This window comes from Adiantum capillus-veneris, chromosome 20 (assembly GCF_014529385.1).
Source record: "Adiantum capillus-veneris isolate H3 chromosome 20, ASM1452938v2, whole genome shotgun sequence".
Taxonomy (NCBI): domain Eukaryota; kingdom Viridiplantae; phylum Streptophyta; class Polypodiopsida; order Polypodiales; family Pteridaceae; genus Adiantum; species Adiantum capillus-veneris.
Window position 1 is genome coordinate 78,777,347 of NC_140950.1, and position 22,439 is coordinate 78,799,785.

Consider the following 22,439-nt stretch of genomic DNA (forward strand, 5'->3'; position numbering starts at 1 on the left):
GATATTGTTGAGATTAGGATATAAGTGAATAGTACAACTAAGAAAATCAAATATTGAGGGGTCTAAAAAATATGTACATGTCAAATATAAATAATATAGGTGGAAAAATATAAAGGGGTCAAAATAAATCTCTCTCATTATAAGTCTACCATAAAAAGATGAATATTTTTGGTGGTCTAATTTATGAGAGTAATAGAGAATATATGTAGGAAGGAAAAAATCACAATAGTGAAAAAAATATACACATAAATAGAACTAGTTTTTTTGGATTTTTGTTGGGATGGAGTTACACAAAATATAAGAGAAGCTTACATGAAAATATTTCTATATGGAATAAAGAGTATGAAAAATGGTAAGAAAAAATTGTGGTAATGGTGAGGCAATGTACAGAGCATAAATAACACACACCTAGGTAGAAATATTTAAATAAATACCAAAATAATTATGAAAAAATCTTTTATTTAGGCCCTATATACAAAGAAATATTTACATATGCATGGGCCATAATATACTTATATTTTTTATTTTTTTTGGCTCAACTAGCCCAATGACTAGCTAATTGAGGGTTTTTGAAGAAGATATGGGAAAAGTCCCGTGACTCACGCACGCCTATGTACAGTGAAATGGTAGGGATAGCCACAGTGTTTGGGTGATTTTGGTAGGGTGAGGTAACTCATTGTGGCAATTACAAAGAGCCGAAAAACGGCTATCATTAGCCCTCCCCCTGGATGATGGTATATTCATGTACCATCATAGAGCATCTTTTCCAAAGAGAGTGCTTCAGAGTCCTTGACGAGATCTTTATTGTTTGGCCCCTCAGAATTTTGGTTGGAGTTACACTCATGCTTCATGTAGCAATACTTACATGAGACAGCGGCCTTTGGACAGATCTTTGGTAGATCCTTTGGTAGAAGGCGACTCAAATAGGGCTTCAAGCGATACCCGTTTACTTTCCTGGAGTGCTCTTTACCATTCAAGTCCATAAGCTGATAGTAACTTGAATTGAAAGCCTTCTTGACTATGTATGGCCCTTGCCATCTTGTTTCAAACTTGGCATCAAAACGATTGTCAAGTCGATTGTCATACCTTAGCACAAGCTCTCCTTCCTTGATGCCTTTGTCCTTCAGTTTCTTGTCGTGCGTTTCTTTCGCTTGTGTGGCTTTCCTCTTGTAGCACTCATATGCTGCTTCTCTTTTCCACTCAAGCTCCACTAACGTAAGAAGTCGATCCATCCATACCTCTTGATCATCTTGTGCTCCTTTGCCATGAAGTCGCATTGTTGGAATGTTGAGCTCGATAGGCTGCAAAGCCTCTTGACCATAGACCAAGTGAAATGGTGTGAACTCTGTGGCTTCCCTAAATGTGGTTCGATATGCCCACAAGGCACCATCCAAGAAGTCATCCCATAATTTTGTCTTGTTTTGCACCATCTTTCTAATGATTCCTGCAATGACACCATTAGCCTTCTCCACCAAACCATTTGACTGTGGGTAGTATGGTGTGCTATGACGATGTAGAATGTGAAGCTCTTCACAAACTTCTGTGAGCAATCCTTTTCTAAACCCTGGACCATTATCAGAAACAATCTCCAAAGGTGTGCCAAATCTACAACAAATGTGAGTGTAGACGAATTTGCTCACTGTCTTCTCATTTACCTTTGCCACACTTTGTGCTTCCACCCACCTAGTCATATAGTCTACAGCCACCAGAATGTAGAGTTTACCATTTTTTGTCCTAGGCAGAGGACCCATAGCATCAATGCCCCACTTTTCAAACGGTCCATTTGCAAGCACGATTTGCCTTGGACCATAAACCAATCTTCTATTCCCATTTACCTCTAGTTGGAGTTTGGGTTTGCAAGAGCATGGCTCCCAAGTAAGTTTTCCAAACCCAAGCAATCACGATCAACCCAATCCAACGAGATTTCTACGATGCACGCCAACATTATTGGGCAAAGGTACACTTTGTTTTTACAATCACTGTAGATGTTTTTCAAATTTTTGTCCAACAAATTACTCGACAAGGTCGACAATCGGCAGGGTTAATATTTTTTTATCTGTCTTGAGCATGACATTGCTATAAGATGCATCATAAGAGCAAGGCTCCATATAAAGATACTCAAGAAACTGTCTTGTGCGTTACATCGGCCGAAAGCTTTTTAACATATTCTTTGTGTGTTGTAAACGGAGGGGAACAGTAGGGTCTTTAGGAGAACATCCCCCTAACTATATTTATGCATCGGGGCATGGTTACTCCAAAGCAATTACATCGTGCCAGAGTATAGGCAACATAAGTACATGAAGTACATTGAAAGCACAATCATGCCACCAGATGCTACGCCTTTAATTGTTGAGCATGCAGGTTATAGAAAATTGGTAAGTATCTTAAATTTAGTTTTTGACCTGGAAATTATTCCATCTTGCAAGATTTCCTACAATGCCAGCTTGCCAAGCAAATGTTCTTTTGGTTAAGCAAAATTTGGCACTTGAGATAAAAATTTATAGCTCATTCTCGTGATTCTTAATAAGTTGCATGGTTTGGCAAGGCCGATTCTCTATCAAAGTTCAACAAGGTCAATTCTCTTTTGCTTTGGCACAAAGAACCTGTTAACTACGAGCACCTAGGCTTTGTTCTCTCATCTTTTTGATGAACTTATGCGAAGCAAGGCTTCACTTCTGGGCATCTTGCATAGAAGTTTCCAAAGTTTGGAATATGATATCAGCATACGGATTTGGGAAACTTGGCACCATGTCTATTTGATTTTCTCTTGAGGTCAGTATGGCCAAGCCATGATGACACGATGGCAACAAGGTTAGTGCATTTCGAGTTATATTTTTTAACCTTTTATTTGCAAAATATGTCTCTATTGTGCAAAGCAAAGTGCTTTGCCAAACTTCACACGAAGCAAGGCTTCACATATTTGGCACTGCATGGATATAAGCTCACAGTTTATGCAACAATGCACCAGGGGCTCACACAATTGAGACTGTCATTGAAGCCAATGGCTTATTATTCTATGTATGCATGGCATACTAGTAAGATGGACATAAGACACCCCACATTGTATACACTTCCGAAATAACATCAACTACTCTGTACAAGAAGAATTGAGACTGGTAGATGGGCTTCCGATTGTTGTATATGTATACATCGGAGAGCACTTAATATCATTAGCTCTATGCATAAGATGCATCCAATCCAAATGACTATTTTTATGGGTAGCAAGTAGGTATGTCCTAGATATCAAGCAATTGATTCATGGCATGACATGAATAGATTAAGAGAGCCTCCATGCAAGTAATCTCTTGTGTAGACACCTGAGAAAATCTAGCATGACTATTTTCTTTGGGAGTATTTCACATCTTTCTCCTTTGTTCATGGAAGAAGAAGATTCTCCCATGACTTAATTATAAGATTCCAATTACATAAGATTTGTTACTTAGTTGCAGCATTGATAGGGGTGGTATTTTTAGGGGTATGACCTAGCTAATACACAAGCACTCCATAAGTGTTGAGAGTCACGATTTGAGCTCAACACAATTATACTTTCAAGGAAAGAAGTCCACAATCTACCAAGGTGTAGTGGACAAATTCAAGTTTCTCAGTTGATTTCAAACATTTTTAAACATTGATAGCCGATTTTTGAAATCAAAGAAAAAAAAGAGAAAAAAGGTTATTTTTCTTCTGTCGAAGCCTTGGTGAAACCATCAGAAGGCTCCGCCATGCCCTGGCCAATCTCACGGTCCTAGCTCATCCATACCCCAGCCTAGCAGGCTGCCATGTCTCTCTCTCCCTCTTGTTTTATTCCCCTGGCGGGCCGTCGTAATTCTCTCTCTCTTTTTCACTATCTCTCTCTCTCCATCTCTCCCCCCCTCGATCCAACTCTCTTCCCCTCTCTCTGAGCAAAGGCCCCACAGGCATGGGAGGAAATATCCCGCTCTCTCTCATATGCCCTACGCACCTCCCTTTTCCCCTCTCTCCCTTCGCTCTCTCTCCCTCATCCATTTCAACCTCTCTCTCTCTCTCTCTCTCTCTCTCTCTCTCTCTCTCTCTCTCTCTCTCTCTCTCTCTCTCTCTCTCTCTCTCTCTCTCTCTCTCTCTCTCTCTCTCACAACCAAGAAGGCGGCCACAGGCCGTAGGTGGCTCGGCGATCCTCTCTCTCTATCTCCCTCGTTGCCTACAAGAAGCCGAAACACTATTTCTCTCTCTCTCTCTCTCTCTCTCTCTCTCTCTCTCTCTCTCTCTATCTACACACACACACACACACTCACACTCAGCCCTACCATTTCCTTGGCCCGCTATTCCTTCTCCCTCTCTCCCCACCCCATTGACTCTCTTCCCTCCTCTCGTCCTTGAGCTACCATGCAAGATAGGCCCAGATAATATTCTCCCCCCTCTCTCTCTATGCTCGTCCACACCCCCCTCGGCCTTATATCCCCCCCTGTTTTCTTTACCAACCCTGGAGGACCACCAGCCTTATATTCCCCCCCCCTATCTTCGCCTCTCTCTCTCTCTCTTAGGAGATGTGGTCCCGCAAGCCATGGAAGGAATCTAATTCTCTCTCTCTCTCTCTCTCTCTCTCTCTCTCTCTCTCTCTCTCTCTCTCTCTCTCAATTCCCTTCTCCACCACCACCCTATCCCCTATCCTCTCACCCTCCCTCACCACCTCACACCCTCTCTCACTCTCTTTATCCCATGGTGGGAACCTGCCACTAAGCACCTTTCTCTCTCTCTCTCTCTCTCTCTCTCTCTCTCTCTCTCTCTCTCTCTCTCTCTCTCTCTCTCTCTCTCTCTCTCTCTCTCTCTCTCTCTCCCTCTCTCTCACCACTCACCCTATCCCTTCTCCACCCTCCCTCACCACCTCACCCCTCTCCACTCTCTTTATCCCATGGTGGGAACCTGCCACTAAGCACCTTTCTCTCTCTCTCTCTCTCTCTCTCTCTCTCTCTCTCTCTCTCTCTCTCTCTCTCTCTCTCTCTCTCTCTCTCTCTCTCTCTCTCTCTCTCTCTCTCTCTCTCTCTCTCTCTCTCTCTCTCTCTCTCTCTCTATAATATTCCCCCTCTCTCATTAACCAAGCATCTCACCCCCCCTTCGTTTGCGGCCACAGTCGAGCCTGCGACGCCCACACCCATTCGCTCGCACCCCCGGATCCAGCCCTTGTGGGCGCGCTTCAAGCAACAACACACACACCCCACCCCTATCTCCCCCCCCCCCCCCCCCCCCCCCCCACCACCTCGTCCACTTCCTCTCTCTCACCCGCTCGCCTGCACAGTCCGCAGCCCGCACTCCCGACGCTTGCGCTCTCTCTCTCTCTCTCTCTCTCTCTCTCTCTCTCTCTCTCTCTCTCTCCATTAGCCCGTGCCACGCCACACACACACACACACACCCGCTTCCATACACACACACACACACCTCACACACGCACGCTCGTGCACCCTCTCTCTCATTCACCATCTCCCCCCCTCCGCCTCTGTGTCGCCAGGTCTGAAAATCAAAAATTTAAAAATATATATATATTAATTCCCACCCCCTTGTTCCCATGCACGCATACGCACACACACACACACACACACACACACTTATATATACCTACACATATACATACTCACACATGCACCCATGCATACCCACACACACACACGCATAAACGCACACACATGAAAAAAATACAAAAAACGGAGGATCCTACGACTACAACACCATCAACAAAGGAGGACGACCTGAATCACGTGACACCAACAACAAAAAGAGCAAATGCACCGAAGGCATGCCCCGGCTGACCCCAAAGAGACGTACGCGCTACACCGACGCACCGGCAAGCAGCCATTCACTGGCATCACGCGACCACGACACCATTTTCAGTAAATCATAGGTTATTATCATCATTTTTTTTCAGTTTTCACCCAAGCCTTGTAAAAAGATCCCCAACTTGTAAATTTTCCTCTCTCTAGGTGATGGTCACAAAGGCCCACCTGAGGTTTTCATTTTAATAACTCCCAAGACAAAGCAAGGGTCAACCACCCAGGGCCCACTACCTTGCTTTGTCTCCCTGATTAGCTTACCCTAATCAAGCCAGATTACCCTAATCTAAAGCAGCCAGCACTAAGAGGTCACTATTCGGGGGGGGGGGAGAGCTCATGAGAGGTCAGCACTTGGTAGAGTTTTAGTGGGAGGAATTGGCAATTTTTGCGTCAAGAGGGGGATTTAGTGTAATGGTTTGTTTTGGGAATTGCATCATGTGAAGGGAGCTACGTCCACCTCTAGACTCCAATGGTCAATGCGCACACACACACATTCTTGATAGCAAGTTCCACATCAACGAGTCGTCTCTAGAGAACGCACCAAGTAGGTTCACTATCTCTCCCTCTATCTCTCTATCACCATGGTGTGCCACCTCGTCGGAAAGAAGATCATTTGTAAATAGGGCAAGAAGTAATTCTCCCTCACACCCCTGAGGGCTTTCATCATTTGTTCATTCTCTCTATCTTCTGTGTGTGTGTAAGTTCGTGATATCTCACATCACAGTTGTCTGCGTCCTAGCCACTCAAAGCTAGGTGGTGCCCCTTGTTCGCTTTATCGTGACCGGCTTGAGGCGTGCATTGGCTCTCGACGTTTTAGAGGCCGTCGGGGTCCGTGTCTCGCTTTGCTCTCGTCATTTGGTGCCCCCACAGAGGAGGGCTTTTAAGAAACCTTCAATTTACAATGTTGAAGGTAACGCACACCATCAATCATGGACGAATGGCTGTAGGAATTCTCTAACTGGAGGATGGAAGAGGAGGAGACTAAAGAGGCACTAGCCGCCTTCATTCAAGTACTACTACTAGGCTGCAGTGTCGTCAGTATTCAAGAGCTAAGCTCCCCATCTTGTGTTGCTCATTCTAACCACAAATTGAGAGCATCAGGTGGGAGGTCTAGGAAGTGCCATCACTGCTGTCAACCACAGCATTCTGTCAATGAATGCCGACAGAGGAAGTGAAGAAAGAACAATGAGTTTTGAAAACCGCGGCACTCTCACGACAGTTAGATTCTCTATAGCACCAAGTGTTTTCTCTCTAATGCTTCAAGAGGAGTCGTCAACTACATCAACCACAAAGTCTAAGTCCGAAAGCCTAAAGCATTTGGTGGACACAAGTGGGCCTACACTCTCTCTAGGCCTGGAGAGTTCAAATGAAGTTCGACCACCCAAGCGCCGTCGCTGCATGCAGAATGGAAAGCCGATTGAGGTAGACTCTTCTCGCCCAGTCTGTTTTGAACCTAATGTGGAGGATTGTGTAGACTTCTACAAGAGGTAGGAGCATGTGGTGAAGGTGTCACCTCGTCAATACCTGAGGTACGCAACCTTAGTGGTCAAGATCCTTGTCCTACACCCAACATGGATAATAACAATAGGCAAGAAGTATTTCCTTTCCGTTTCTTGCAACACATGCATGTAAACGTGTATATTGATAGGAAGATATTCTACTAGCAAAAGATTGTTTTCTTATTTGGAGCCGAGATGCTTGATGAAATCCTGAGATCTCCACGTCCCATCATCTTGCCCCTTCTGGAGTACTACCACTCTTTTGATGTAAGCATCTTTATTCTCCCCCCTGCTTCAATTCTGTCAATAACACACTCACACTTAGCCCTACCATTTTCTTGGCCCGCTATTCCTTCTCCCTCTCTCCCCACCCCATTGACTCTCTTCCCTCCTCCCATCCTTGAGCTACCATGCAAGACGAGCCCAGATAATATTCTCCCCCCTCTCTCTCTATGCTCGTCCACACCCCCCTCGGCCTTATATCCCCCCCCCCCCCCTATTTTCTTCCCCAACCCTGGTGGACCACCAGCCTTATATTCCCCCCCCCCCTATCTTCACCTAGCTCTAGCTCTCTCTCTCTCTCTCTCTCTCTCTCTCTCTCTCTCTCTCTCTCTCTCTCTCTCTCTCTCTCTCTCTCTCTCTCTCTCTCAGGAGATGTGGTCCCGCAAGCCATGGAAGGAATATAATTCTCTCTCTCTCTCTCTCTCTCTCTCTCTCTCTCTCTCTCTCTCTCTCTCTCTCTCTCTCTCTCTCTCTCTCTCTCTCTCAATTCCCTTCTCCACCACTCACCCTATCCCCTATCCTCTCACCCTCGCTCACCACCTCACACCCTCTCTCACTCTCTTTATCCCATGGTAGGAACCCACCACTAAGCACCTCTCTCTCTCTCTCTCTCTCTCTCTCTCTCTCTCTCTCTCTCTCTCTCTCTCTCTCTATAATATTCCCCCTCTCTCGTTGACCAAGAATCTCACCCCCCTTCGTTTGCGGTCACTGTCGAGCTCGTCGACGCCCACACCCATTCGCTCGCATCCTCGGACCCAGCCCTTGCGGGCGCGCTTGAAGCAGCAACACACACACCCCACCCCTATCTCTTTCCCCCCCTCACCACCTCGTCCACTCCCTCTCTCTCACCCGCTCGCTTGCACAGTCTGCAGCCCGCACTCCGAGTGCTTGCGCGCTCTCTCTCTCTCTCTCTCTCTCTCTCTCTCTCTCTCTCTCCATTAGCCCGTGCAGCGCCACACACACACACACACCTCACACACGCACGCTCGCGCACCCTCTCTCTCATTCACCATCTCCCCCCCTCCGCCTCTGCGTCGCGAGGTCCAAAAATCAGAAATTTAGAATATATATATATATTAATACCCACCCCCTTGTTCCCACGCATGCATACGCACACACATATATATACACACACACACTTATATATACCTACACATATACATACTCACACATGCACCCATACATACACACACACACACACACACACACGCATAAACACACACACATATATATACACACACACAGACACTTATATATACCTACACATACACATACTCACACATGCACCCATACATACACACACACACACACACACACATAAACGCACACATGAAAAAAAACAAAAAACGGAGGATCCTACGACCACGACACCATCAACAAAGGAGGACGACCCGAATCACGCGACACCAACAACAAAAAGAACAAATGCGCCAAAGGCATGCCCCGGCCGACCCCAAAGAGACGTACGTGCTACACTGACGCACCGACAAGCTGCCATTCACCAGCATCACGCGATCACGCCACCATTTTTAATAAATCATAGGTTATTATCATCATTTTTTTTCAGTTTTCACCCAAGCCTTGTAAAAAGATCCCAAACTTGTAAATTTGCCTCTCTCTAGGTGATGGTCACAAAGGCCCACCTAGAGGTTTTCATTTTAATAACTCCCATGACAAAGCAAGGGTCAACCACCCAGGGCCCACCGCCTTGCTTTGTCTCCCCAATTAGCTTACCCTAATCAAGCCAGATTACCCTAATCTAAAGCAGCCAACACCTATAAAAGGGCACTGAAAGGTCACTATCGGGGGGGCAGCTCATGAGAGGTCAGCACTTGGTAGAGTTTTAGTGGGAGGAATTGGCAATGTTCGCATCACAAGAGGGGGATTTAGTGTAATGGTTTGTTTTGGGAATTGCATCATGTGAATGGAGCTACGTCCACCTCTCGACTCCAATGGTCGATGCGCACACACACACATTCTTGGTAACAAGTTCCACATCATCGAGTCATCTCTAGAGAACGCACCAAGTAGGATGCACCACATCATCGAGTCATCTCTAGAGAACGCACCAAGTTCCACATCATCGAGTCATCTCCTGCTTTTTTTTTCCAATTGTTTCTTTTAGGTTTGCAAAGTGCACGTGATTTGGGTAAGTGAACGTTATGTTCAGCCTTCAGGTATGCATATGATTTTCTTTTATTCCCTTTTTGAATATTCTTTACTTGACTTTTTCCAATCGAATGACTAAGCTTGATTGCTTTCATTGATTTTTCTCTTCAGAGATATGACAAGGTCATGTAAGAGCAAAGAATTTTGGACCTCAGTGTCCCAAATACATTTCTGCATTGTGCAATTATGGATCTATCTGTAGGGTTTTCTTTGGCACAGGTTGTCATATGCGATACAATATGGTCTAGGAACTCAAGGAGTTCGGTTTAGCCAGTGTGCCCTCTCACTCATGTTGCTGAGTGTTTACAGTTACCTCCACACACAAGTACATCTCGTACTTGAAGGACGTTGTTCTTATAGACATCCTTATGTGAGAATATTCCACATGTGGAGAATATGAGTGTCATGGGAACCCCCTATTTCAATTATGTGTTGCAACAAAGTCCCTATGTGTTGGTCATCCGTTTTGTAGACCATTTTGAGCACGTGGAATCATGAACAATTTTAGTGGCAAAAAATTGTCGGATACTTAGAACAACTTGTTAAGGTTACAAGTGCTGCTTAAACAACATTAACGGATGGTTATTTATGCATATAGCAAGGCTATGTATTATGAATGAAAATGTTTGATTCTTTGTACCTAGAAGTGACTTATGTTACAGTCTATTATGGTTCAAACATTTCGGCAAGGCTTGCAAATGGTTACAATAGCAAGTATTTAATTTCTTTTCAAAACTATTTACACTCCTCTTTCATGTGTGTTATGAGCATCATATTTGCCATAAGCATTGGCAAGTATGATCATGGATATGCAGGTTAGGATCTGTTTTTCCTAAATGCATGCACACTAGGTGTTATGCGCCCCAGTGTTCAACAAAGGTTGATTTGGAGCGGCATGCACATTCATGACATAGATCTAACATTCACCAATAGAGGTCATGGCTTGGTTTGGGTGCTTGTGGATCTTTCAAGTTAACCAAGATGGTTATTTATAACATTGTTGATTCCTTAGCCATGTTGTAAGGCATTGTGATCCCTGTTCACCAGTCTTTTTGGAAGATTGTCTGTAAACGGTGAGGAAACACACCTCAGTTTTGTCATTTATCCAAAGAGGATAGGTAGATTACAAGTGTAATCTTGTGCTCGAGGATATGCTAAGCACGTACGTTAGTACCAAGCAATCCAATTAGCAAGCATGTATCGCTCTAGTTGGAGTTTTCTTACCATAAGGTAAAGCATGTTTGCAACTCAGTTTAGTCTCTTCATATGAGTCAAGTTCCCAACCTTGAACACTAGTTATGGTGGGGTTGTTTACTTATAAAAATTGATAACAAGTCAAGGGCTTATACTTTGCCGATGAGTTGCGTTAGCCAGTAACTTTCATGGAAAGTGAAAAGAGGTACTCTTTTGGGTACATCTTAGTTGTGATAACTTGTTTTGCATACTCAAGTGAGTTCTAAATGGAGGTTACACGCTATGTTATATATGGGCCGGTTACCCAAGATGGTTGCAAAGGGATAACAATGTGGAAAATCAAGATATTATTCTTGATTTGATTGAACCTCCTACTGAGCCGTGTTCTGATCAAAACAAGATCCATGAAGGATGCCATTGTGGAAAAAATTAGTGTTCTTATGAAGATACATCCACTTTGTTTTTGAGGACGAAAACGCTTCTCCACAGGGGGAGTAATGCTAGGCCTAGGGTAATACTGGGTAGTAGGCCAAGGGTTAGGACGTACATGCGGTACAGGGGGTCCCTATTATTAGCTAGGCAAGGCCTATACATGGCATGGTTGGGTGGAAGGTGGCATGCTTCATCCCCTTAGTCTCACACTTAAGTGTACGCATATAGTGGCTACAAGTTACAGGTTATGCACTATATCTGATTGATGGATATTTCATCTTCTATGAACCTAACCATCTAGATTTGACCAGTCGGTGACCATCATAAAAAACAAGGATTCAACACTTGATTTTTAAGATGTGATCAACTCTTTACTATTTAAGGAGAAGAAGAAGAGGAGGAATACTACTTCAGGGGGAGGAGATTTTGCAGTAGTTCTAGCAATCAAATTGTTTCAAATGTGGCAAAGAAGGGCACATAGTCACATATTGCTTAGTGTCAAATACTTGCACCATTTATGGGAAGAAGGGTCATCCTGCTTCCAAGTGCTTCAAGAAAGACAGAGGCAACACCATTAGCAATGTAAGGCCCAAAAAGTCAATCTATCTAGTAGAAGAAGACAAAGACAAAGATAAAAAAGAAGATGGAAAGAGGCTTCTAGTGTCTTGTGACTATGACTATGAGGCATTCTCTAGGTCTTATTTTTTCCTTTGCCTCTAAGTGTATTTGTTTAGAGATAGCTTGGTCTCAATCTTTATACATCTATTCAAGGGGAGACATGCAGTGTCTCTCAAATTAGAGATGGTTTGTCTCCTTGATTGGGGATGGTCTCCTAGTATGGAGATGCTCTTTTGCTCGTGGATTGGAGTGTGTCAGCAAAGATGTCATATTTCATAGTCTAAACCCCAAGAGGAGGGCTATAAGGATTTTGGGGCTTTAGCCTATGCTTGTGTGTAACACCTCTTGTCTAGTGGAATGCATAAGTGGCACAAAGCCATGTGGTAGCATGTGGAAAAGGCACCTACGGGGTGTGGGTACCATGGGGATCATTACTAGAGGGTGTTTGACCTCACCTAGAAATAGCTAAGAGGATCCTAAAGTGCCTTGAATAGACACCCATGTGTTTGCAACTTGGCTGGGCTAATTTTGGAGACTCTATGTGATGTCATTCATGATTCCATATGAGATGCCTACATTAGCTCTATATTATGAGTCTTTTGTGTACACCAATCAATCAAGCTTGTATCTACATTCTACTCCATTTTCCTTTGTGAAACTAGCATGTGGGACGGGAGTTTAACCTCACTATCCTACCTTATTGTAGATTTAGCGAGAACCACAATTAAATTGTCAATCCATGGGACAAAGCTGATTTGACTAGTGCATAGAGGCTACAAGAGGTTGTCAATCTCTCAGAAAACAACAAACAACTCACATCTAACTCAAGCTACTCTCAAGTGACTGAAATCACCAAAAGCCAATCGCTCATCAGTAAACAAATCACATTCGTTACAACATCAAATGACATCCAAACATAAGGAAACTTCTAGGAAATGTTTATAAGACCTAAGCACACATGCTTATGGTCTCAAATCCCACTTTAGGTCAAGTGAAAAAATCACGATTATTAACATCAGTGGATTTTTGACCTAGTCGTTTTCGACCCAGAATGCACCTGAATGCTTAGCAATGATGCCCCAATACCCCACCTATGCTTAGTTTTTAATTTTGAAGTGTAAATTTCTACTTATGATGAAATTAGGCTGTGGATTAACGACACTAAAAGCTACAAAATACCATGAAGTGTATATGTTAATGCGTAGAGCTCTTACCTGCGGTTGCAATGCAACAAACACTATTGCAATGTGACAACCAGGGAGGGAGTAGGAAGCACGAGAAGGAGAGAACCAATACAACTACCTGCTTATAGAACCCAAGCTCAATATATTATTGTAGCTACGGATTATTTGACTTAGTGGGTCGAGGCTAAAGCAACTCAAAAGAATGATGTCAGAACCACTGTCGCATACTTATATGAGTATGTGTTCACGAGATATGGAATACCAATAGAAATTGTCAGTGATAGGGGAGCTCATTTCCTCAATGAGGTAATTGAGTATCTGCTTAATGAATTTATAGGCATCCATAACAAATCAACTCCCTATCACCCACAAGCAAATGGGCAAGCTGAGCATACGAATAAAATTCTTAGCTTGGTATTGGCTAAAGTGGTTAGTTTAGGAAGGAAGACTGGGAAATGAATCTCCAGCAGCTCTATGGGCTTATCGAGTTTCATTCAAAACACCTTTAAATGCTACACCCTTTAACCTTGTTTATGGTCTTAATGCCATATTGCCAATAGAATTTCTATTGCCGACACTAAGGGTAGCTAAGGATCTTCAGTGGACAGGACATGAATGTTAGAAAGACTTGAAGATTTAGAGAAGCTAGATGAGCAAAGGCAAGACGTATTGATGGTAAGAGACAATGAGACAATGATTCTTGGAATTCCATGGATCATTGTCTCATTCATGTGTTCATCTGGTAAGCATACAAACTGATGAGGACATGAACATCCATATACTATCACATTTAAGTTGACTACTCCCAATGTTGGTGTTGGGTTCTTGTTGCATCCTTCAATAGGCGCTATTCCTGTTGTCAATGATTGACTTGTTGCTTTCTTGTACATGGAATAACTGACTACATTTACTCTAGCTCTTGTATCGACCACAACTTTGTGCTATGATTGTTAAGCTGTACTTTGATGCGAAGGTCCATTCCATCTAACCATTCATCATCTATTGACACTGCATCTTTTTGCAATTCCCATTGTCGGTCATCTATTTTTAGTGTGTTGATGGGAATAGGTATTTGTTGATTCTTGAGAGAAGCTTTCCTTTTGAGTACCCGAAGTTGAGCTTCCTCTTGGGCTTCATCTATAACATGCTGTCGTTTTATCTTCCTTTGCTTGGCTGCATGCATTCTTTCTAGCAATTCATGTGTTAGTGGAAAATTGTACTTCTTTAAACGACATCCACTAACCCAATTAGCCATTGGTTGGTTCACCATCTAGGGTGGACAACTTAACTGCTCCACTTGGAGATACATCTTCAATGATAAACAGTCCGTTTCCCTTTTTCTTAAATTTGGGCATGTGTTGCTTAAGGGAATAGATTAAACCTAAATCCCCTTTTTGGAAGATTTTTGTAATTAGATGGGAATCAAAAAACTCTATGCATCTAGCGGACAATGATTCTTGGAATTCCATGGATGCGGACATATAAGGCACTACCAGATTGGGATATCAATCAGCTCAAAGCTATCACCTAAAGACGGACAACTCATTGTTCCAATTACACCAAGCAAGGAAGAATGGAAAGGCAATTACCAGCAAAGCAAACCACAAAGTAATCAATCTTCTCCATCCTATCGACAAGAAAATGCTACAAGTAGCATGCAAGGAGCCAAGCAAATTTGGGCACCAAAAGCACAGCTTAAGGATAAGCCGATTCAAATCTGGGTGCCCAAAACATCATCAGCAATACCAAAGACGGCTCCACGAGTCAAAACACAGAGACGAGCATCTCTGAGAAAGGAACCTAACACAAAATGGATTTGGAAGAAAAAGGAGCACTTATCTTCTTCGCAAACTGGAAAATAAATCAAGCAATGGAGAGTTAAGTCTCAAAAATCTCAACCACACCATTTTGACCAAGACAAACCAAGATACAAATGGCGGATAAAAGCTCAACAATAGTCATTCTTGATACCAGTAGCTCAGGAAATTAGCGTGCTAAAGTATCTTGATGGCACAATCAAGCAAAGAGCACACATGCTACAAGATTTGCTCTTTGGAAGACACCATCAGAAAGCCTCGACATCAGAAACCCTTGAGTTAATCACTCAAGACCCAACTCTTGCACAACATAATGGTTTGAACTGCATTGATCTTCAAAGCATGGTAGAGCCAACCATGGCCATGCATAGACACGATTGTTCAACCATGCACACAGTCGTCTCGGAGTACGCCATCTAGGAGGGGTGGAAGAGTACTAAGTAATTAAGGGCAATGTTGGAAGAGGGAGAAAAAAAGTTTGATGTTAACGTGTGATTTTTTGTCCACGATCAATGAAGATGGAACCGCTCAAATCTCCGACCAGCAATGGAACAAAGTCAAAGTGGTGATTACCAAATTTCTCAAACTGCCAACAGAGTAATGACCATGAGGACACGAGAAAGAAAGACGGTGAACCTTCACCAAGGAAACTATTGCTGTCACATTTGCCGACCTCATCCAAAAACAAGTGGAAGATCCCAGAAGATTGTACAACCAGCACTTCCACTTCCTTGCCAAGAGACCGCCAAGGTATACGACACCCAATCATGTGATTGCCACAACCTTTACACAAGTTCTCAAATCAACAGCCAATTGACCATGCATATTACATATTGTCCACATTGAAGGGGACAAAGAAAGAGGAAAAAATAACATATCTGGGAGCACCAGAGGTTCTAACCAGGATTGCCTACGATGCTATTGGCATGGCCGACAACTTGTCGCCTACCTCAGATCAGAACACTTGGATAGTGTCATCACAACCTTCCCCTCGAGCTACAAGATCTACCAAGAAAACATACAAGTCTGATGAAGAGTCTACTCAGAGCTCCGCAGAATGGCATAGCAGTGAAAGCTTTGATAATGAGGAAAGAAGAGCACGGATCGAAGAAATGAAGAGAAAAGCCGTGGCAGCACAACAGGAGGAACCAGTACAAAAACAAGCCAGTTTTGAAAAAGAAAAGCACTCTTACAAACGGTCGCCAAGCACAAGGCAAGGACCTGGCAAAGTGGGTACCCATTGAACTCAAAGGGGCAAGAACAAAGCACCATGCAAAGAAACAAGCCGAAGACCCCACAGAGTTACTAGACAAAATGTATCAAGAGACAGAAGTTGTGAAGTTGAGAGAAGCCCAAGAAGCGGAATGGAAAGCTAAAGAGGCGGCGAAGCAGCAAAAGCAAGCAAAGGAAGTAACTGCACAAGAAGAACCACAACATGATCAAGGTGATGTGTCTCCACGACCTTCTTCACCTACTTCAAAACATCATGATCATCCCATGCCAAGTCCACCACCATCACCAGCAAATAAAGCCACAGAAAGTGAAGCCACAAAGGAGACAGAGCAAGAACAAAGAGAAGCAGCTGAATCTACACAAGGGTAGCATGAAGAGCAGGACAAAGAGCCAGAAAGGGCAACGAGTCCTGCACCAACGGACACCACAAATTTCGAGCAAACAAGAGAATAGGAGTCCGAAGAAACACCTTCTACCTCAGCAAGAAAAGACCGAGGCATCCACGAAGCCTCAGAATGACACAACAAAAGAAGATCAGCCACTACCTCAACCGCCATGATGCCACCGAAAGATACACAAGAGACTGCAAAAACATCAAGGTAGCTAGCACAAAATGAACATTGGCAATCAAACGATGAAGTGATCTTGCAAGTCAACAAGTATGCCAAGCAAATGCAGGACATGACGAAAAGACTCCAAACAGCCGCACTTAGCCGTAGCACAAAGGCCGAAGAATTAAAGATGGTGATTGACGCACTCCAAGGGGAGTTAGACGACACTTAAATATCATTGCCGATCTACAAAGGCAAGTGCAGGAATTGAAAACTGAAGCTAAACAACATCAGCTAGCAAGGGATAAACAGCAAAAAGAGATGGAGGAGCTCGGTGATCTGCTTACCAAGTTGTCAGATGCTTGCAAAGCAAAAGATGAACAACTGACATAAGTTACCAACGAACTTCTAACTACAACCCTATCAGTTCAGAAGATGCAAGTACAGTTAGATGTAGCGAACGCCTCCCTACAATACTCAGAGCAGAGAATAAATGATTGGCAATTTTCTTGCGGCAAATAAGAGAAATCCCACAACGGCCTCGATCAAAGGAACAGACGAGGTTTACAAAGCATTAGAGAAAAAGAACAAAGATCTTGAGCTCGAGCTTAAAGTGGAGCATTCTCAGCGCAGAGACCTGGCTTTAATGTGGGTGCAATGAGAAGAAGAACTACTAAAAGAAATAGCTGAGCTTAAAAGAGTCAACCAGCTGTTAAGAGATGGACGGCCAGACACTCAAGAAGAAGTAGGAACTTCCGAGCAACCACAAATAGAGATCCCCTTAGTTTCTTTTGCTGAGATGGAGACACAGCCAGTAGAAGGGCTAGGTGGCGAGAATGAATTCCAGGTACAAATAACAGAATCTGATACAGTGCCAATGGTCCAGCTATCAAAAGCTGAGGAAGATGCACGAAAAGAAAAGATTACACAAGAGGTAGATGAGTAGTGGAAAGGAGCAATGGATTGGGAGTTGAGAGTTCTTCACTCCGTCAATGTTACTCAACTCACTCCCAATCAAATCAATGTGCAATGGCACCAACAATCCCTACCCTATCCTTTGATAAAGGTGGAGTTGCTCCAAGTCAAAGAGAGGCTTTACAAAGACATGCTGGTTGAACAAGAATCCAAGGTATTTGATTCCGTTCACAAGAGCACCTTCGGCCCTACAAAAGGATCATATTTTCTATCTTGTACCGAGGGTAAGGACTGGGCAAGCACATGAGGCATTAACAAAGAAGCGGCCAATTTGGCTGAACTATCCAAGATTTGCCTGCTCCAGAAAAGGGACCACCGATAGAAGAGTACATGGTAAAAACCCTAACGGGCACATGTCCTTCTTCAAAAGTCTACCGGATCTATCATGTGTAATGCTATATAAAATTTGTCGAATGCTGCTCACCTGCATCGAAGTTTTCCATGCGCCAGAGCAAGCAGGTGCCCTGTGGATGTCATTCCTCGAGGGTAATAAAGGTTTATGCTACGATCTCAATAGCCAACCTTCTGAAGAAGTCCTCTATGGCTTCTATGCCAGATGTATGTTTTTACCTTCTCACAATATGCTGGCATTTGAGGAAGCATTCTACATAGGGTTCTTCACTTGGCGAACGAAGATATTTGGGCTAGTGATCAGTAACCTGACATCAAGATTCGTAGGTTACTTAGTAGTAGAGCTGAAAAACAGAGTCACTATATGTAGTTCTTGCAGGTGTCAGATAAAGAGAGGAAGATCAGATACAAAAACGCCCTAAATGCACTTAAAGACCGCCTCGCCAGCCGTCAACCCGAAGACTACTTCAGCCCATAAAGTTGTGTCAAGGGACGACACAGGCAAGGAGGGGGGGAATGTTAGTAGCAAGCTAACTCAAATACCATTTTTCGGATCTCTCATTGTAAAAAACTTATTATTTTTTATAAATCGGGAGTACTGTAACTCCTATTTTTTGGATAAACCTTGTAATTGATGAGCCGAGGCTACAAGCTTCCTGATTGTATCAACCTGTCATTACCCATCTTTAGTTAGAGCTCCCAAATTATTAGTTTTGACCACTAAAAACCTTGGCTAAGATATAAAAGCCAATTTTTGTAAGTTATTATTAAGTTTTGGATAATAAATACACAACGTGAGCTAACGGCACCCAACAAAATCCATACCCCATTTTGCAAAAGCTCTAGTTCCCATCATTGGTCGTAAGGGCAAGCTATCTACTCGTGTTGGCATTTTTTCTCGCTTACAAGCATCACATCTTCAAACATGGGTTTGTAACACAAAGACACAAACGTTGATCCTGCTGGCACATCTCCATTCAAAGTGTGTAATCAAGCTATACATGGGTTTTGCAATTATAGCGTACATATAAATGAATCGTCTGTAATATCCACAATGTCCCATGAGGCTTGAACCCCCTTAACTGTTGTTGGTCTAGGCAAATCAGCAATAGCATGAATTTTATCCATATCAGTAGCTATGCCATTTTTAGACGCTGTCGAGAAATTTGCGGTCTTGCCAGGAAAGCACCGGGCTTATGGCTGTGAGAGTTTGTGAGAGAACTCAACAAAAACTATATGAAGGAGTTAAACCATAGATGCCATGAAGACTATGGTTTGGAAAGAAGTGCAATCAAAGAAGACTCACTCTTTCTCTCTTGCATTCACACACACAAAGAAAGAACGCAAAAGAGAATGTCAAAACAATACGAAGATGAAAACATCAAGGCTATGGTCATATTGTATCATGGGTAATATGAAAGGGTTAATGGATGAGTTAATGGCATTCAATCTTGGTTGACCAAATAAGGTACGAATTGTTCTTTGGAATTGTAGTTTTGTGCTTACCATAATATATATATTTTGTCTAGTGATTGGGATTAATTGTGTGTACAAATCCTCTTGGTTCATAGCAAGATAACTACGCTTACATCAAAAGAAAAATTATAGTCTATGAGAGGTAGTATGATGGGATCCGGTGATAGAATTATTTCATTGAGCCTTTCAGGGCCGAAGAGAAACACTATACGTTGTTGAAAGTGTATTTTACGGCTAATCCATACGTTAATTCTAATAGATCGTATAGAGTGAAAGCGAGACCCTTTTTCTTTCTGTCCACTGCAATCCCGCTTTACAATGGTACTTGGCAAAAACCCATCATTTCTCTATGATCATGAAACTCTTTGCTTACCTTTGGTAGAGGATGTTCTCTGAGGTTGTCACGATTTCTTTCATGGTTTACACAAACTGTGAGAAATTGGACAGCACGTTTACCATCTTTGCTACGTATCTTAGCATATGCTGAACCATCGTTCATTACCTTTGTTTCCATTCGAACTCCCACAATGTAGGGTTGTCCAAGGATGAGATGATATGAAGATGTATCCTGAACAAAGAAGTTTTGGTCAATCTTTACATCACCTATTGTCACCTTCACACCTGGACATGCTGCATACAATTCACCGGATGAATTGTTTTCCACTTTTACCATCCAACCATGATCTGTGTCCATTGGCCATTTGCACTTGTTGTAGAGACTCTTTGACATTATGTTTATTTCTGAACCATGGTCAATCAAGGCAACAAATGGCTCTTCAAGATCACCTACCTTGACCAAAGTTTCTGTAGTAGCCATTGCCCAATGACTTCGTGAATAGTAACTCCTAGGAATATCTTCAACTTCTTCATCATCATTTGAGAAATGCACTTGCTTCACTCTCCCACTAGATTGGTAGCATCCTACCATAGCTCCATCATTCTCCTTATTTTACAGTTGCATCCCTTGTGTCTTTGAGGTTTCCCCTTCAACCTGTGGACGAGAAACTTCAGCAAGGGTTTGCCTCTTTCTCTTGATGATGTCAATGATCTCCTCATGGAATTCACGCTTTGCAATGCCAAGAACTTCTCCCAGAGTAAACTCAATCTTGCTATTCAAGATCCTTTCCTCCAAGACTTTGTTTAAATCTGTAGCAACCTCAATATCAGATTGTAGTTTATAAGTTGGGCCTTTTGTCTTACCTTTCATTGGCTCTTTCTTCTTTCCTGTTGTAGACTCCTCCATGAGTACTTCAGGTGGAGATGCTCCTTGTGTTGAGGGTGTTTGAGAAGGCATTGAGTCGCTTCTTCCCCCACTTCTAGAAGCTCTTTTTGATGGTCCTTCATCAGCATTCTCACGTCTGCGCTTCTCTTCTACAATTGCCTCATTTTGTTGGCATTTTGTAATGTAGGCATGCACTGACAATGAGTCCACTGGATCATTCCATCCTGTTTCTAAACGTATGCAATCACCTGCTTCATGTAGAATCTCTTTTGTAAGCTTTCCCTTTTTAGCTAATTGCATGACATTTGGCCAAATTTGACCATGATGGTCACTCACCTCTTCATCACAAAAATGTTCAATTTTTACTCCATAAGTAGCTGCCTCAACTGAAGAGGTTGCATGCTTGGTTGCCATATCTTCAACTAAGGTTTGCATTCCCCCCTTCTCAAAGTTAGTTCTCAAGGGTAGACCTGTCTCTCTTAAGTGGATTTTACCATCCTTAAAAAAGACAACATCTTTTGACAAAGCATCACTAAAATCATCACAATCCCTTCTTACATGGTCTGTACTATCACACCAAATACATCTATTAACAAACCCTTCTTTGGGCTGTTGTCTTTGCCTAGGAAGTGGCCCTGATGGTTGGCCTTTTTCTTTAAGCTTTGCAAACTTCACCTTCAAGTCACGCATTCCCTTCACAAGCTCATCTAGCATGGACTCATCAAACTTAGGAGCGATAAAAGTAGGCTTTACCATTTTGTTAGAAGTTGAGGTGGAAGGACTTGTAGTGTTTACTACCATCTTGTCCCTTCTTCTTTGTGGTTTGGCAAGCAGTGAGATAGCACCTTCAACCTCATTCCAGTCGGTCTTTAGTCCTTGCTCAGCATCTTTATCTTCAAGAAGAAGCTCCAAATTTTCTTGAAACTCTTTACATGCAGCTTGTAAGAAAAGATCTGTCTTCTCTGCATCTAGTGTGGCCCTTACTGTCCTAGTGAGTTGTGCATAGCGCCGCTCAAATTCCCTAAGTAGCTCTGTTATTGATAGTCCTTGCTTTGGCTTGACTACCCATTCTAAGAATGTCCTTTTGGTCACTCTCTCCGAGTCCTCCATGAAATATTCCTCCTTTAAAGCTACTTTGAGTTCTTCCCAATTTCTCCCATGCCCATCTTTAATTGCCCTAACATGCTCCCTAATTTCTGGAGCAACAACTAGCTCAAAGCTTTGAATCATCTCACCTTCTGACACGCGATGCAGCTCCATCTCCTTCACATACTCGCGTAAGTACTTGGTTACATCTTTGCCATTGAACTGATCCATTCTGTTGACGACCGCTTGTATGGCCTTCATTGCTGAAATCTCCCTTCTTTCAGTAGCATGTTTTTGTTGCATGAACATTGCAAATGCTTGAAACATTTGCATCGTTGCTGGGTCAAAATGCATACCCTGTTGCTCAACATGATCACCCATGGTTACCCACAAACTCTCACCCTAGCAAATTCACATCGGGTTCACCAAAAATATGTCGAGAAATTTGCGGTCTTGCCAGGAAAGCACCGGGCTTATGGCTGTGAGAGTTTGTGAGAGAACTCAACAAAAACTATATGAAGGAGTTAAACCATAGATGCCATGAAGACT

At 43.0% G+C, this 22,439-nt stretch overlaps 1 pseudogene; it reads left to right on the plus strand.

The window, feature by feature from the left end:
* Nucleotides 1-2,297: 2,297 nt before the first annotated feature.
* On the plus strand, nt 2,298-9,870 carry LOC147432798 (uncharacterized; annotated as a pseudogene).
* Nucleotides 9,871-22,439: the final 12,569 nt, after the last annotated feature.